General features: G+C 39.8%; 1 protein-coding gene and 1 non-coding gene across 2 annotated transcripts in view; one reads left to right on the top strand and one right to left on the bottom strand.

The window, feature by feature from the left end:
* The window catches only part of LOC121626835 (meiosis 1 associated protein), a 36,258-nt gene that overhangs the window by 6,421 nt on the left and 13,210 nt on the right, over positions 1–16,627 (bottom strand). The gene's annotated exons all lie outside the window — the stretch shown is intronic.
* trnaa-cgc lies at positions 13,171–13,242 on the top strand. Its single transcript has one exon. It is a non-coding gene; the product is annotated as a tRNA-Ala (tRNA).

Below are 16,627 nucleotides of genomic sequence, written 5' to 3'. Positions count from 1 at the left end.
TTAATAGTTAATGACCCATCAGGAGATAACTAATGGGACTAAAGAGAGAGAAGAGGATCAGGAGGCACTGTAAGAAGGAGGGAGCGTACAGATGGAGGAGAGGTTGACAGGAGGGGGGATAAGACCCAGAAAGCAGAGAGCAGAGAATCTGGATGAAAAATAGACAAAGTATTTAAACTCCCCCTTCTAGGAACTTTTAGGGAGAAAATGAGAAACTTTAAATTCCTAGAATAAAATATGTCATTGCCTCTTTCATCTCTCAGAGGCAGATACAGTATGGAAGCTATTTTTGGTTCTGGGCCAAAGTTTCCAAAAGTACTTCATCTAGAAATAAGTACTTCATCTGAGGGGAAAGAATTGTGTTTGCTGCGTTTTTTGCTGATGGACGTGTGTAGTCAGATCTTTGCAGAGTGAAGGCAGGAGGGATGAAGGAAGAGAGAGAAAAAGAGGTGCCTAAGAGGGTGTCAAATGTGTACCAATGGCACTTTTACGTTACAAGTTCTCCTTTCATGTGTCAAAAAAGCACACTGTAAAGTCAAGCTTTGAATTCTGACACATGCCACGTTGCTCTTGCTTTTAATATGGATTAAAGACCTGGTGGGAGTTCTCTGACACTGAGGATCAGCAGTAGAATAAGTCCTGCAACCTACTGTATATCAGCATTGCTACCATGCTGATCGAAGACAGAGTGGCTGTAGAGAAAACATGTTAAGCTTAGAAAGATAGAGACAGAAAAGTAAAAGCCGAGATAAGGAATCTTACAAAGAATTCTACAGTCAAAGGAGGAAGACGGGGAAGAGAAACAAGGGATGTGTGCTTGCCTTTATGGAAATGGCAATGCAGAGATAAGAGAAAAATCCTTGAGAGATGTACAGACATGGAAGAAAACGGGTTGAAGAAAATCAATTGCCATTCCCTAAGATAATGTCTGTCTGGGGAATAGGAATGGAAAGAGGAGGAGACAGTGAGAGAGAGAGAGAGAGAGGGGGATAGTCGAGAGAAAGAAACATGCAAGTTGGTGTAGATAGAAAATGGGAGGAGAGTATAAATTACACAAAGAGCAGGAAAGAGCAGGAGGAAGGGGGAGAGAGGACAGGGGAAGATGAGATAGAGAAGAGATGGATGGGTATGAGGGTGAGGGATGATGGACCACACTGTCGGAAATGCTTGTAATTAGACCATGGAGTGTGTATCTGTGTGTATGTTTGTGTGTGAGAGAAAAGTGGGGACATAAGGAGAGAAAATGAGGTGTATTGCGTCTCACAGCAGCATAAATAACTCTAAAACACGTCTCTGTGTGTGTGTGCCTGTGTGCGTGTGTCATACTGGTTTCCACAAAGCAATGCATTACTGACTGAGGATGACGGGTGACAGCAGTTAACCTCGATGTGTGCCTTCAGTGAGACAGCAAGGAGCTGAAGTGATGCCATGCTGTCTGTGTCTCCTCAGTGGGCTTATCTGACTTCATGAAGAATGTGTTTGCACGGCTAAATCCTCCTACAGATGCCTCTCCTTTTGAATCTTCACTGAGTTCATTAAGTGTGTGTTTACTGTAGGTAAGGAAGACTTTAAAAGCTCTCTCCCTATGATAGCTCCACGCCCTTTCTTTCTGCTCTGTTATAATAGGAGATTGAGAAGCTCTCACATCTCATTAGCATGTCCTATGTGTGTATGTTTGTATACATGAGAAAATAAAGTGTGTTGTAAATTCAGAGGCACATGCATGCTGATGGTCAACAACTCAGAACCATGCTGGAACTATACTCTACATACATAACCATAAAGAACCATTTCAGATGATGATGAGTATGAATTTAAAATAGAAAATCTTTACAATAATTCAGTTTCAGAGAGTTCGACCACTAGCAACTCCTGTGTGCTCTAAAATGAACAATTGGCATTTTTCATGATTTATTTTACTTAACAGAGTAAAACTCTTAACTGATAAATGAAACATTCACTTTTTATGTGGATGTCGATCAGAATTGGATTGAAGCAATAAATTCCTCACTGCATCCTCAGCGAGTTTTTCTGCTTGCACAGCCGCTTACAGGTACCAGGATGCATTGCGAGAGCTCCTGATGCTCAGCCCCAAAATACTTTCCGAACCATGGAGGTGAGCGTGGAGGTGAGCGTTTCAAATGCGACTCTATGTACGAAGCAATGTCACTGTTTGACTTGAACACATCATACTTAGTAGTAACACACACGGGTTCCATCGGGGTTGGTGACAGCTTCCAGAAATTCTGTGCAGCAGAATGATTCAGTTTCAGTTGGCATCGGAGGGCAATTGCAGAACGCCAGATTTAAAGCAGCACCCCAGACACACAGAGAACCTGCTGTTTGTCACACTACATCCCTAATTCAGATATACAGAGATATGGTTGAAAATCAGCAAAATGAGCCCTTAAATCTACAATAACATCACATTCACGTTTACTCCAGAGTGGGTTATAGGGCTATGTGGACTTCTATGACCTCTATATTTTTTCATCTTGTGGCATTTAATGCTGCATTATTTTAATGTCAACAACTGGTCAAATTATAATGTGTAATGTGAAGCATCTTTCAGCTTTCTGTTTTCTGTTTTACTGTTTTGCTTCATTCAGCGCTTTCATTGGTGTCATTTCCAGATGCAGGAGCCAGGAATTGGTGGAGACCAAAACAGAGCTGAAAGTGGAGTGAGTATTGGACCTCCATTCACTAGCTGGCCAAAAACCCAACTCACAACATGCCATTGTTACTCCATGTCTGCTGTACATGTAAATAGACAACTGTTTGCCAAAACCTTCTCCATATTAGTGTAACTATTTAAAGTTTTAAGATTTACAATTTATTCAGCTCATTAATTAAACAAAGTACTAAAAATACTAAAAATATTAATACATGAACATGTATTTGCACCACAGTATGCCAAAGAGTAGCAGGCCATAGTCGTAACATGAGCCTTTTCAGTTATTTCCTCCTTAACCACAAGGTCACCAAACTGCCTTGAAACCTCTACATCGCATCTGTTGCCACACTTAAGACAGAATGGATTGAACTGCAAGACCTGACTTCCTGTTGCTGACTCATCCCAACCCTAGAAACACACATCCTTAAAGGATGGCTGCTAATGGATCGCCTGCTTGCATTTACATTAGCATCTCTCTTCTGATTTGCAGTGCAGATGACTCATTTATGATTCCAGATGTTGAAGGGTGTTGATGCTCTAAGACACAACAGCTGAAGAGTTCTGCTTAAGCTGACACCTTAATGCTGCTGTGTCTCTGCTGAATCTCTGGCATTGTTGCTTGTTGGAGTAAAATTTTAAAGGGCAAACATATTACTGATTCACCTCCACACACAGACAAGCACACACACACACACACACATGCACACATACAAATTGATTGGATGAAAATGTAATGACTTCAATTTTGCTGTAATTTCCCTGGAGACATCAGTTTTTTGTTAAATGACTGATGAGCATTTTCAGAGAAGGTTGGGTTATTCTGCCAGTGGGGTAGGGCTGTCATTTTTTTTTTAAAAAGATGACTTTTTTGGCATGTCTTTGCCTTTATTAGACAGCAGATGCAGAAGCGGACAGGCAATAAGGGGACAAGAGGAGTTTGACATGCAACAAAGGAGCTGGCGACATTGTGAAGGCCATCAAGCCATGTGGCATGTGCGGCAACCATTCTGCCACCAAGGCACACCAGGGCTGTCACTTTTAATTTGAAATTTGGCTGTGAGGGCAAAATTTAAATATTCAATCTTTAAAGATCTTTTGGGATTCAAAATTGTGTTCAAATTAAAATCTGTAATTTTTGAAAAAGTGACAGCCCATAAGGAGAAATCCACCTAACTGGCAATGGCTATCCACATCTCTTTAAACCATGAGTACATCAGTGTTTCAGTGTGAAACTGTTTCTGTCTTCATGATCTGATGGGCCTTTATGTTTGCTTTGCAGTATGCTAACTGGAATAACATATAATATAATAACAGTACATACATCACTCAGGGGAGATAACTACATCCATAGCGTTTTGATCTGCCTCTCAGTCTCTTCTTCTAATTGCCCATCCCTGTGCTATTCCTTTTCATGACCCTCAACCGTCTCTGCCCCACCCTGGCACACGCCCTGTAATGGTTCCTTTTACTCCATGCATTAGGAAGTACATCGTGCTCATGTCCATCGACCAATGTAACATTAGCTTGTGTGGGGAAATTAGCAAATCAGTGAGCTAATGCAGTACTGGAAGAGGAAGCAGAGCACTGCTCCACAACCCTGTTTTCACTCATTCGTTTAGATGTGGATCAGCTTTATCTGATACAGATAATGGATAAGGCACTCCGCAATGGAGAAAATCTTCATGAATTACAGCATTTCACTAAAGTAAACACCCCCTCCACTAAGATCAGAAGACAGATACAAAACAAATGAGTAGGAGCTTCTTTCATTTAAGGATAATTCCAGTTTACTACAACTTGGATCACATTTTTGTAGGTTGTAATACCATTGTACTCACCAATGTATTGCTTTTAGCTGTTCCTACATCAGTAAAAATAAGTTGGACTAATTGTAACCTTGTTGCTACAAAAAGTTGAAATAAACCAGAATCAGCCTTAAACATTTAAGTTAACAACTAGCAGTAATAATGTAAGGACCATCAACCTACTGCATTATCTTGAAGGACGTGTTGATGAACGGCTGTCTCTGGAATTTTCCTCTGACATCCATATTTCACTAACAGAGGACAGTGACAGCACACACTCTGTCCTTGTCTGTCAGTGTGTCAGTGTGAGCATTAATGATGAATAGCTCATTGATGTAGTTTGAGACTGTGACAAATAGGACATTGATCATCTGGTATGAAACACAGGGACTTGACACACCAGCGGCTGTGTGACCTAATTGCTGTGAAGTCACTTCTGATGAAGCCATTCGGTCATGGAGACAATTAAAGCAGACTGACACTTGGAAAGGACAAGAGGACGAGGAGGCAACAGCAGCACTGTTATCTGGCTGTCATCACCGAGGATGAAGAGTAGGAGAAAAAGAAGAGCAATGGTGAAAAATACTTGAAAGAAGGTCAAAAAAGCTCGTATGTTACCACATTCTTATTGTGTTTTTGTTCTGTCCATATGCAAAGTGCAAGTGGACACAGAATGAAAATAGGCTGGAAAAAAAGACAATAAATTAATCTCTCCATTTCTTGCTTTCAATTTGTGCTAAATGATGTTATAGTGAGAATGGTCAGCAGATAAGAGAAATAAAGTGATGGCAAGAGATCAACTGCCTGGTTTCAAGCAGAATCTGGAAATAGGAGAGGGTAGATGGGAGAGAAGGACACAAAGACTCAAAGAGGATGGCAGCTGGACGACTTTGAAGCACTTGAAAAAGACAGGAGGACAGAGGATGAGAGGAGCTCTGCAGACAGTATTCATGGAGGCACATAACAGAGGAGAGGGTTACAAAAGAGGAAACCAGGATAGACGATAGACAAAAATTATAGATTGCAGATGTCTACTTTTTTAGGAGGTATACTTTTTGAGGACCCAACAACGACAACGGGTTATCACAGTTGCACTGAATAAAACAATTACAGCTCAAAAAAAGTCCAATTTCCCGGAATCAACAAAAGCTAACTCCCAAGGTGACTCCCATGTCTCTAAAGTTTTTTAGAGAAGGTCAGTGTCATAAAATGTCTTCAAACCAAATAGGGCAAAGGAAGCAGACAGGGAGGAAGGAGACCTATAACAGAGGGTACAGAGAGGAGATTGAAGCGCGATTGAGAGATTGGAGAGGTGATAACAAACAAACCTCTCAAGAGAGAAGGGAAGAATGACCTTATTTTCCTTAAGTGGCTTGAAAGCCAAGATGAGAGAGACGCGCAGTCTATCTGTGTATTCTCAGACACACATAAAGGAGACAGGACGAGACAGAGACGAGGAGCGGCAATTTTGTCCTGGCGGTCACAGAAACAGAATGAACTTAGAAGAGAGGAAAATAGACGAAAGCATGGGAGGAAATACAAGATAATAATTTTGTCAGGCACAGGACTTTATGGGAGATTAATTGATGTTTTATAGACATCCCACTCAAGAGTTTCTACACTTCATGGTGCTTGTTAAGACAAAAACTAATCTTAGGCTAATTAAACACAACTTCAGAGTTTAATGGCTGTGTTGTGATGAAGTTGATGTACTTGCATGATGATCATAGTTTTTGGGTTGTATCCACATGATTGAAATCACTTTGGTTCTAGAGATGGCAATATCGGTCTGTTGGTTCGCTGACGCCCCACTTTAGTCTGGACTGAAATAAATCAAGAAGAATTGGATGGATTGCCATGAAATTAGATGAAGATATTCATGATACCTCAGGTCGATTTACAATAACTTTGGTGATCCCTTCACTGTTCCTCTAGTAACATGATCACATTCCCGCCAGCCTCAGCTGTGCTCATTAGCAAATGTTAGCATGTTATGATGCTAAAGTAAGATGATGACTAAAAACTAAACTTACTAAAAATCAGCATGTCAATATTGTCATTGTGAGCATGTTAGCATGCCGGTGATGTCATTAACATAGCCTCTAGCATGGCTGTAGCCTCTTTGTCTTGTTGTATCTCTGAAGATAAGCACTGGAGGTAAGACTGTGCTGAGACAAACAGTTGAATATCTTTGTAATGCTTATATATTAAACGTTTAAGCTATTTCTGTACCTTGTCCTCCTTGACAGGGTCAGCTACAGAAGCTATGGAGGCGGTTCAGACTGAAGATCTTGCTCAGTAGTACTTGAGGAGTTTAAATGCTGAAAGGGTTTGAGTACTTGTTGATCTCTGTGCCATCTTGCAAACCCGGTTCTTGCAGTGCAGTCTTGACTTTGTAGGTTCAACCTTGTACTATGTTAATCTGACTGCACGCTATTCAGACTTGTCTAGTAAGACTGCTGTCGTGACTTGACAGTGACTCGGGCGCTTATCCAGACACGAGACCGACATGTTAAATTGCCATCGGATTAACGTGAAGGAGTGCATGTCAAAAAGGGGCTTAATACACTCTGCATCCTCCAATCCTTTCTCAATGGAGGGAGGTGATGAAGACAGGAACAGGATATGATTGACAGAGCAAGATAGAGGCAGAGAGATGCAGGTTGTCAGAGAGCGGAGAAACGAAAGTGCAACATGTCTGTCTGGGTGTTTAATAGCTGTGAACCAATCTGAGGAGCCCTGTTTTTCTCTACTCTTCTTTCTCTGCTTACTCTCTTGCTCTTTCGTCAACCAACCATCTGTTGTTCTGAACCACAAAGAAAGAAAGAAAGAGCACGAGGGAGAAGTGAAAGCTCTCATGGCTGCAAAATCAAACCACAATTACAAGACAACCTCTGTGACCCCAACGCTTTCATGTAACAACCAGTTGATACACTGAAGTATCAACTTTGTTCTACCCTGTAATCCGTTATAAATATGTCTGTCAGGCTATACTGTACATGTTTGATATCTGTTTTCTCAAGATCTTTTTGACAAATGGGGCTGACAATCGTTTAACAGCAAAATAAAAACGGTTTACATGGAGACAGGCAGACAAACAAGATTTTAGGAGGGGTTAGATAAATAAAAATGTGTGTGGAAGTGTGCGCATGATGCGGCGCAAGCAGCCATCTCTCAGCATGGGACTAATAGGTTCCATATCCTGGTGTGAAGAGTGATGCCATTCTCCATCTGTACGACCACCTGCTGCTCTGCTAACGTCACACAGAGGTGTGAACAGCCTGACCTTGGTGCTGTGTTTGTGTGTGTGTGGCAAGATGAAAAACATGCCCTCCTGAAATTAATGCATCTTCATTATCAATCATGTTAACCATATTTATATATAAATAAATAAAGCAATTTGAACAGGAAATTCAGATTTTGTCCTCATCTCCATACTGAATTACTGCATTGAACTTATGACAACACAATCTGAGTGTGTGTGCAGTGTGCTTCCTCTCTGTACAAACACTCTGCGGTAGCTGCAGTTGGTTAGGTCTGGGCAGGGTTTCCTCCTGAGCGCCTCCCTGCACTTTTACCCACCACACACTGAAGTAAACTAGCTGACTGTGACGGAAAGTTCGGTGAATGAATTAGACAGAGAGAGATTGACTGAGGGGGAGAGAGAGACGCTGGTCTGAACGACTGCAGGTGTGTGGTTGAAATAGTAGCTGAGAAGGAAAAGTCTGGTGGAAAGCTGTTTTCATACAGAACCAATTACACAAAAATGTAGGAATGGTGTTTATTAACATCCCCCGGCTGAGTTGAGTTTACACTGGTGTTAGCTGCACAAGATTGATATATTGAGCAGGTCACAAATAACATCAATAATATCCTCTAGTTACTTCCAGGCTAACATACTGGACAATTTATCATGATGAAATTCCAAACTTGTTAAACTTATTGACTCTTTAGATTAAAATGATGGGAGAAAAAATAGAAAGAATTTAAGACTACAATGAAATAAAACCTCAAAGTGTTTCCACTGCACAGTGTTAGTTCATGCTAATAAGACTAACTTTGGAGGATCCACTTAATTTGTCCAACTCTAATGGCTGAATTTCACAGCATCTTTTGAACACAATTTTGCACAGATGGAGGACAGAGGATCACTTCCACTCAAAGTGTCTTAGGGAGGCATCTTTAAATAACCAGGATGAACAAGGGAGAGAGAGAAGAGACAGACAGAGAGAGGGAGAGAGATTACAGTGAGCACAACCTGTTGCAATGTGTACATGGGCACCTGACTACTCAGATTTGAAAAACTGTGAATTGCAGTAAACATTTCAAAAATGTGCTTCTCTTTCGGACATATCTGGCAGCTAAATATAAACATACAGCCAGCAGCACAGCCTAGCTTAACATAAAGACTGGAAACTCTATGAAGGTAGCAAAATCTGCCTGCCTGCACCACTAAAGCTCAGTCATTAACACATTATGTCTTGCTTGAAATCAAATCAAAGTGTAAAAACTACAGTTTGCAGTTACGTGCTGGACTATCAAATCATTTTAATGAAATCTTCTTCTTCCAAGCAAAAAAATATGATGTTCGAGTTAGAGTTGATGTTAAGTTAGAGTAGATATGTTATAGACAAAAAGCTATCTGGAGCCCAGAATATGACTATGAACCTTTTTGTGTTTTAAGGCTGAGCGGATAAAGGCTTTAATCTCATTCGTGGTCAGGGACACAGCCCGTCACTGTCCAGATGTCCACAGTTAATACAACTACATTTGCAAGCATTGCTCTGCCAGAGCACCTTTGAAAAAGCTGCAGGGTTTCTGCTCTGTAGGTCTTAAATCTCTGTGGAGAGAAGCTGCCTCTGGGGATCAATGAAGTTTCACATTATTATTGTAACGTAATACAAGAAGTATGGCTCATTGTGGGCATTCAGGATAACGACTTAGTTGGACGTTTTATAATTCTTGGCTGTGGGCCACTGGATTACAATCCTCCTCTCAAGGGACGTATATTTTCAGAGTCATTATTCTTGCGATTCAAAATGGATTTGTGGGATGTATGCTCATCCAAGTGCAACTGTGTGGGGTGTGGAAATGGCTTAAGTGTTCCAAAGGCGGAAACGAGGGGAAGGAAAACACTTCCAAACAAAAAGAGAATTGCGTATTCAAGGTGGCAGTCACAAAGATATAAAAAGTTCACTCTAAAAGTTAATGTGATTACACCACACAGGAGCGCTTTGGCGGCTGAATGCAACGTCGCCCGTTCGATTCCAGCTTTGACCTTTGTTGCATGCCATGCCCCTCTCTCTCCCTCAATTTCCTGTCACCTCACTCACCAATCATTTTCAAAAAATGTTTACAGAACACTTACAAATTTGGAAAAATGTACATATTCAATTGTGATCTGATTTAGAGTGTACACACTGAAAACAGCCCCCCCCCACGTGTATATATATTGTGCACTTTTATCTTTGTAACATTAACATGCTGATCGAACACAACATAGCCTGTTTCAGGCTGCTAAACATGACTTCATTTCATGCTTAAAGTAAATGTTTCAAAGATTTGGTTTGAGGAGTCCAATTAAACTAGGTTAATATATCATAAATCTGTGGTATTACAAGAGAGATAAAGTGAGAACAAGATAAAAGCAGAGAGGGAAAGGGATACTGTGCAGAAAATCTGCAAAGTACAAGGGAGGAGAGAGAGCTGGAGACAAAAACATGCCAGACAATTTCTTTTCTCTCTCCTCCTAAAAAGAGACATAAGAGAAGAGGAAAGGGGAGGCAGAAGGGGGAGGAGAAAGTAATTAAGTAGCTGGAGAGTGAAGAGAAGGAAAGAGGAAAAAAGTGCTCTTATCTCTCTGTTACGCTTTGATGGAGCAAGGCAGATCCTGTGAAACAGAGTATGATTAAAAGAAAAGTGAAAATTATATGGGAAAATGACAATGGTAAGGACCACACATACATACACAGAGAGAGAGAGAGAGAGTGAAGAGAAGGTCCAAATACAGATACTCACTGATTTACAGACACATTTGTATTCAAGCACGTAGGACACACACACAAGAGTGCATAATCGTTTATAGCTAACAAAAAATATGATTGCATAAACACAAACACACTCTCTCTCTCTTACAAACACGTTATCTTTCAGCCGAAACCATAACAACTGTCATCTGTCCCTTGTAAAAGCTACTTATCTCTCGCACAAACTGGACAGACAGACAGGGAGAGAAAAGAAAAATCTGGTTGGGGGGGTGCTGAAGGGGGGGCTGAGGTAGTGCTGTAGGCAGTTTGAGAGGACAGAGAGAGAAGGAGAAGAAAAGGAGGAGAGAGAGATTGCAAGGAGAGGGAGAGGATTAGGGGAGATATAATGGGCTATAATCCTTTTCTATTGAGAGACTGATCCAAGAATCGCTGATGGGATGTCAGTTTGAAAGAGCTACTTGTCCAAGATATGAGTGTGCTTTTAGACTGCGTCTACCTTTAGCTCAAGTTTCTCAGCCAAAAGAAAAAATAGCACTCAAGATTTAGCTCTTTTTTTTAAGAAATGTGGTTTAATGAACAATTGCTTTTTTTTAGTAATAATGTTACATCAAACACATACATTTGAAATATGTGTTCAGAATATTCTTATTTGTGCTTTTAAATATGGATTTGCATCTGTTTTTCCACTAATTTATTTTCCTCATCATCCCCGTTAGAGACATAAACAGTAGAAAATGCTCTTCCTGAAATTATTACCAATCATGTGATTTTGTAAAATTGACCTATAAAGGTTCTCAGTTCTGGTGCCACTTACTCTCTTGAATATTGTAAAACCACATTAAATATAAAATGTCTCTGTCTAGAACATCTCTCTGATGCTGTATTGTATTTGCACATTGTAAAAAAAAACTGTATTTCAGACTCTTTTCTAGCAGGAAGAGGTGAGTGGGATATCTGCCCATTTAATTTTGAGACATATATAAGCTAGCAGAGGGGATGTAGCTCAGTGGTAGAGCGCATGCTTTGCATGTATGTGGTCCTGGGATGTCATACATGCAAGCATCTCCAAATTTATTTCATAATTAGCATTTACTTGCTTTGCCTTTACAATGCACAATAACGTCTGTGTCACAAACATGTGAACCTCAGTGAAGCACAATATCTGGGAAGCCTGGCTATGGTTGTGTGTGTGTGTGTGTGAGAGAGAGAGAGAGTACATAATGTTTACCTCAAGAATCAGAGAAAAAGCTCTGTGGATGGTGTTTGAATAGAATAATGACTGTCACTTGAAACCCGGATTTTGGGACTAAATATGTGTGGATGGAATGACTGTGTTGTCACTTCGAGATGTATTTGCAAACTAGGTCTTTGAATTAAATAAATGCTTTCACAAAGCTGGGAAGTGATGTGAAAAAGACTGAAACTGTATGAATGAATATTTGTCAAAATATGACGATGAGGAAACAGCCATTTGAAAGGGATTTAACGGCAGGTTTTGAGAAGCATGCATCACATGGATTTTCATAACACTGTGCCATATTTTAAGAAGAGAAGAGAGAAAATGGCTAACAACGCACAAATACACAAGCACACTTATTTGCATACTGATTTAAATAAAAAGTCAAAACAAATAAAAATAAAAAAACATACAAAATGTATGTGCAGTCGCAGATAATGAACACACACACACACACACACACACACACACACACACACACACACACACACACACACATCACTTGCTTTTGATGAGTGGAACAGGTACATAAAGGTGAAAAATCAATCAGAACAAGACCAGATGACATGTAGTCCATCAAGTCAAAAACACCAAGTTGTACATAGCAAATTTAGAGCAGCTGCTTTTGAAGGTGAGCAGCTAGTCAACATGGTGAGGAGGGGGAAAAAGGCAGAAGTTATTGCTACAAGAGATCAATGAGCAGGCTGCAGGAAATAAAATATTGCTTTTACAGGTAACACAGGGGTAGCTACATCCCCTGGTGAGTGGTAAACTCCAACTGTGAGCGTTCAATTCAAAAATGTGGATTGGAGTTGAAGGAAGACTCCTACTTCAATGCGTATCTGTCGTTCAGAACTCGATCCGTGTATAAGCCCCATCCCTCCACTCTCCTCTCTGAAAGCACACCACCACTCAGTCACAGAGGCCATTGGTGTGGTTGAGCAAACACAGGCCGGTCGTCCAAAACAGGCACTTCTTGCAGAAGTGTGTTTGACTGTTAGATCTATTCTTTTGGAAAATTCCAACAATTGCAGCTTGGAACCCGTAGAATGTACCCCTTGGAACGTACCTTCTCAAAAAGGCTTTTGACACTTCCAGAGATCCAAAGCAGAGTAACAGAGTATTTAACTTAATGCACCATGGTTTATTTCTCTTAAGGTTTGCTCTTTTCAGTCCTGCTCAGGTTTGCAGAGCCTAAAATTGCATTTGCTCAGTTGTGCAGAGGTCAGGATGCATTCAGTCTAAATAAAAATGGGATGCTGGCAGAACCCAGTGGATGAGATGCACATCTCTTTTATGTTCTTTTCAGAATCTAATTGTGCAGGTTTTTAGTTGAAGTGACACTCAATGGGATATTCTCTTAATTATTGGAAATCCTGATGAAATATTCACATTGCATTTGCAATTGCATATTCCAGTAGAATCAATATTTCAGGTAGTGTATCGCCTAGAAATGTAGGAAAACAAGGGGATGTAGCTCAGTGGTAGAGCGTGTGCTTCGCATGTATGAGGTCCTGGGTTCAATCCCCAGCATCTCCAAGAGTTTTCACAATGATTGTTTTATATAATTAATAATAATAAAATCCTCTGAAAAAGATATAAACCAGGTTACTATGCATTGCCAGGGGATGGTAGCGCATTGGTAGACAGAATGGTGTCCTGCGTTCAACCCCCCAGCATCTCCACTTCTTGTGATCGTTTGGTTAAAAACATGGCACAAACACTACAGGGACATGTGATTATGTTGAAGACAACAAACTGCAGCCAGAGCCTATGAGGATTTAAAAGGGCAAAATTTCAAAGCAATTTAAATATAATAAGGCACATCTTGCCAATCACTGCAGAAGCGGGCCACAGCTTTCCTCCTTTTTACTCAACATTTGCTCTTTTTACATCTTGCAGTCGTGCTAGTTTTTGAAATATTATGCAGTGAGCTGGATGCAGAAAGCCCAAATAATTAGAATGGTGTATACAGTTCATTGAATTTTCTCTCAATCATTCAGAATCAGGATGAATTATTAAACCTTTTGAAAAAAAAAACACTTGTTGTAGTTCGCACATTCAATATTCAAGTCAAATATATTTGTACAACATATTTCATGCAATCTGAGCTCAATGTGCTTCACACACAAAAAAATATAAACAAGATAAAACAGAACATGAATTTATTTAAATACAAAAATAAATATTCATCCCCTACCCACCCACCAACTTAAAGATATTTACCCACACATGACAGACAGACAGAGAGACTGAGGCACTGGATAGCCATAGGCCTGAGAGAACAGGTAGGTTTTAAGCTTGATTTTAAAAGAGCACAGTTGTGGTGCATTATATATCATCAGGCAGTTTGTTCCAAAGTTGGGCCCATAGCAACTGAGGGCACCTTCACCAGATTTACCTTTAATCATGAGTGCATTTAGGAGATGTGTATTTAGGAGCTAGACCATTAAGTAAGAGCAATACTTTTAAATCAATTCTGCTTTTTATCAGAAGCCAGTGAAGTGATCTAAGTATAGCGGTAATATGTGTGAGATTTTTCATGTCCTTGTGAGTGCTCTGGCTGCAGCATTTAGAGTGAGCTGGATAAGTGCCACATTCTTTCTGGGAAGTCCCACAAGAATGGCATTACATGAATCTAGCCAAGAGGAGATGAATGCATGAACCAGTTTTTCAGCATCTGACTGAGAAAAGATGGATTTCAAATATTTTTAGGTGGTAAAATGCTGTCCTACTTACATTTGTAATGTGGTTCGTGAAGTCAAGTTCCGAGTAAGCCAAGTCTGGTCTTGGCTTAACTACACAAAGTTTTGGGTCACCCAGTGTCTAATGTCACTGATATACCTGACAAAGTCCTTCATAGAGCTGATGTTATCATGTGAGAATGAATTATAACATAATGTATCATCAGCATATGGATGATAAGATATTCTGTTTCTGCATAATGGTAATAGGCCACGAACTGAGCCTTGCTGAACCCCACGACAAATTGCCAGAAAAATTTTTTTCAGAGAGAATCATCTTAGTAGAAATGTCTAGTTCTGATGGTGGAACAACTTCTTAAGAGTGAAATAATTCATATGCAAACTACTGTGATTCACTGACATTCACTCCATTTATTGGCTTGGATCAGCTTGAACGAGGCTACATTCATGCAGCCTGTTTCTGCTTCAAAGGTGAATCAGTGCAGTTCTGAAACACTGTAAATAAGTCATCATGTGACTGGACAAAATCACTTTTTACACAAAGATTGCTACAGTCCCCCATTACCTCTTTAGTAATCAGATGTTGCGTAAACTGTACGTGAAGCCTGCAGCCACCATGTATAAGAAATTCTTACATGCGTACTGCACTATTAGCTGATGAATACCTGAGGTAAATCCATTATCATATTTGCTGTCATCAAGATGAGATAAATGGACAGTGGATTAATCCACTATCTGCAGGAGAAAAGATACAAAAATATATATTTAAAGTATATATCTCTGGTGATGCCAGCCTGGGAAGACACAACCAAAACATGAGACATGTTTGTCCTATATTCTCACAATGCAGCTTATCTCAAATTGATTTGTTATTGCTTGATAGTGGAAATGATGATTTATGGAACAGTGATAACACCTACTAAGTCAAATTGATGAGGATTTCAGTGTTTTTCAAGATAATACATCAACTTATGTGCCTCTGCAAATAAACAAATCTAAAATTACACATCCATAACACATATTTATCTGTAAAATATGACCCTCTGGCTCTCTCGTCCTTTATAATTACAGTAAGATCTAAAACAGCCTTTTATATTGGTTATTATTACAAAAAAACAGCTATGCACAAACAGTGCAACCTGCTACTTTTTGTTGTAATTAGCTGAGTCACTCAATGCTGTCCATGCCTTGTCTGTCATTCTAAACAGCCTAACTTTTCTCAACTTCAAATATGTGCTGCTGTGCCAACAAAGATGCAAAGCACAGCACATTTTCTGAGGGAGATGAATTTCTTGCTTTTACCTTATGTATAAAGCAGGGGCTTTAGCATAAAACAGATTTATTTTTATATGTCTAAACTTCAGACACACACTCAGTAAGTATTCTTATTCTAACAATATTATTAAATAACAATAAAAAAGTTGGTGCCAGGAACAACTCTCACATTGCAGCTATGACTTTAATAGTTTAATTTACAAACTATGACATTTGACTTGTGTTGTATGGGGATGAGGTCGTGGGTTCAATCCCCAGTATCTCCATTCGTAGCTGTAACCTGAATCTTTTCTTGGCTGAGAAAAATAATTTGTTTGTGACACACACTGAGAAAACAGCATTCACGTGCACATGCTTTGCATCCCCATCATCTCCACCTCTTGAAATCCATCTTGTTAAAAATATGACATGATCAGTGCAAGGGCTTTTGGACTGCTTTTACCAATCAGAATATACCATAACAACGTAACATTTAAGGATGCAATACAGCTGAAACAGGCTTTGTGCAAATCAAAGCACTGTTGCATATGATACTACAGGGAAATGCAAAAAATTGTCACTGCATGATGGCGCTCTGGACCTACAGAACAAATTCTCAATCTGACTTTTCTTACTTTTTTTTCTCCTGTCTGCGTTTTCAGGGTCCTACTCCTTTGAAAAAAATGACCAGTGACACATTGATTGCAAGTCGGCACTTTTTTGAAAGCTTTCTAAGTGGAATATCAGATAATTGAATAAAAGGGTTTCAGGATATGGAAAGCATGCAAACAAACTTTCCATCAGATTTCACCAAAAAACAAACAAAAAATAGGGTGAGATGGAGTAAAGTGTATTGGTGATATCAGAGGGATATGGGGAGTCTCTCAATCACTGAATCAAATTCTCATTCAGCTTACTCTCTAACTTGTCATTTTGTTTAGGTTTAAGCAGTCTGAGAGAGAGAG

This window comes from Chelmon rostratus, chromosome 23, assembly GCF_017976325.1.
Source record: "Chelmon rostratus isolate fCheRos1 chromosome 23, fCheRos1.pri, whole genome shotgun sequence".
Lineage (NCBI taxonomy): Eukaryota > Metazoa > Chordata > Actinopteri > Chaetodontiformes > Chaetodontidae > Chelmon > Chelmon rostratus.
Note: the sequence above shows the minus strand (reverse complement) of the source record. Positions and strands in the feature narration are given on the sequence as shown.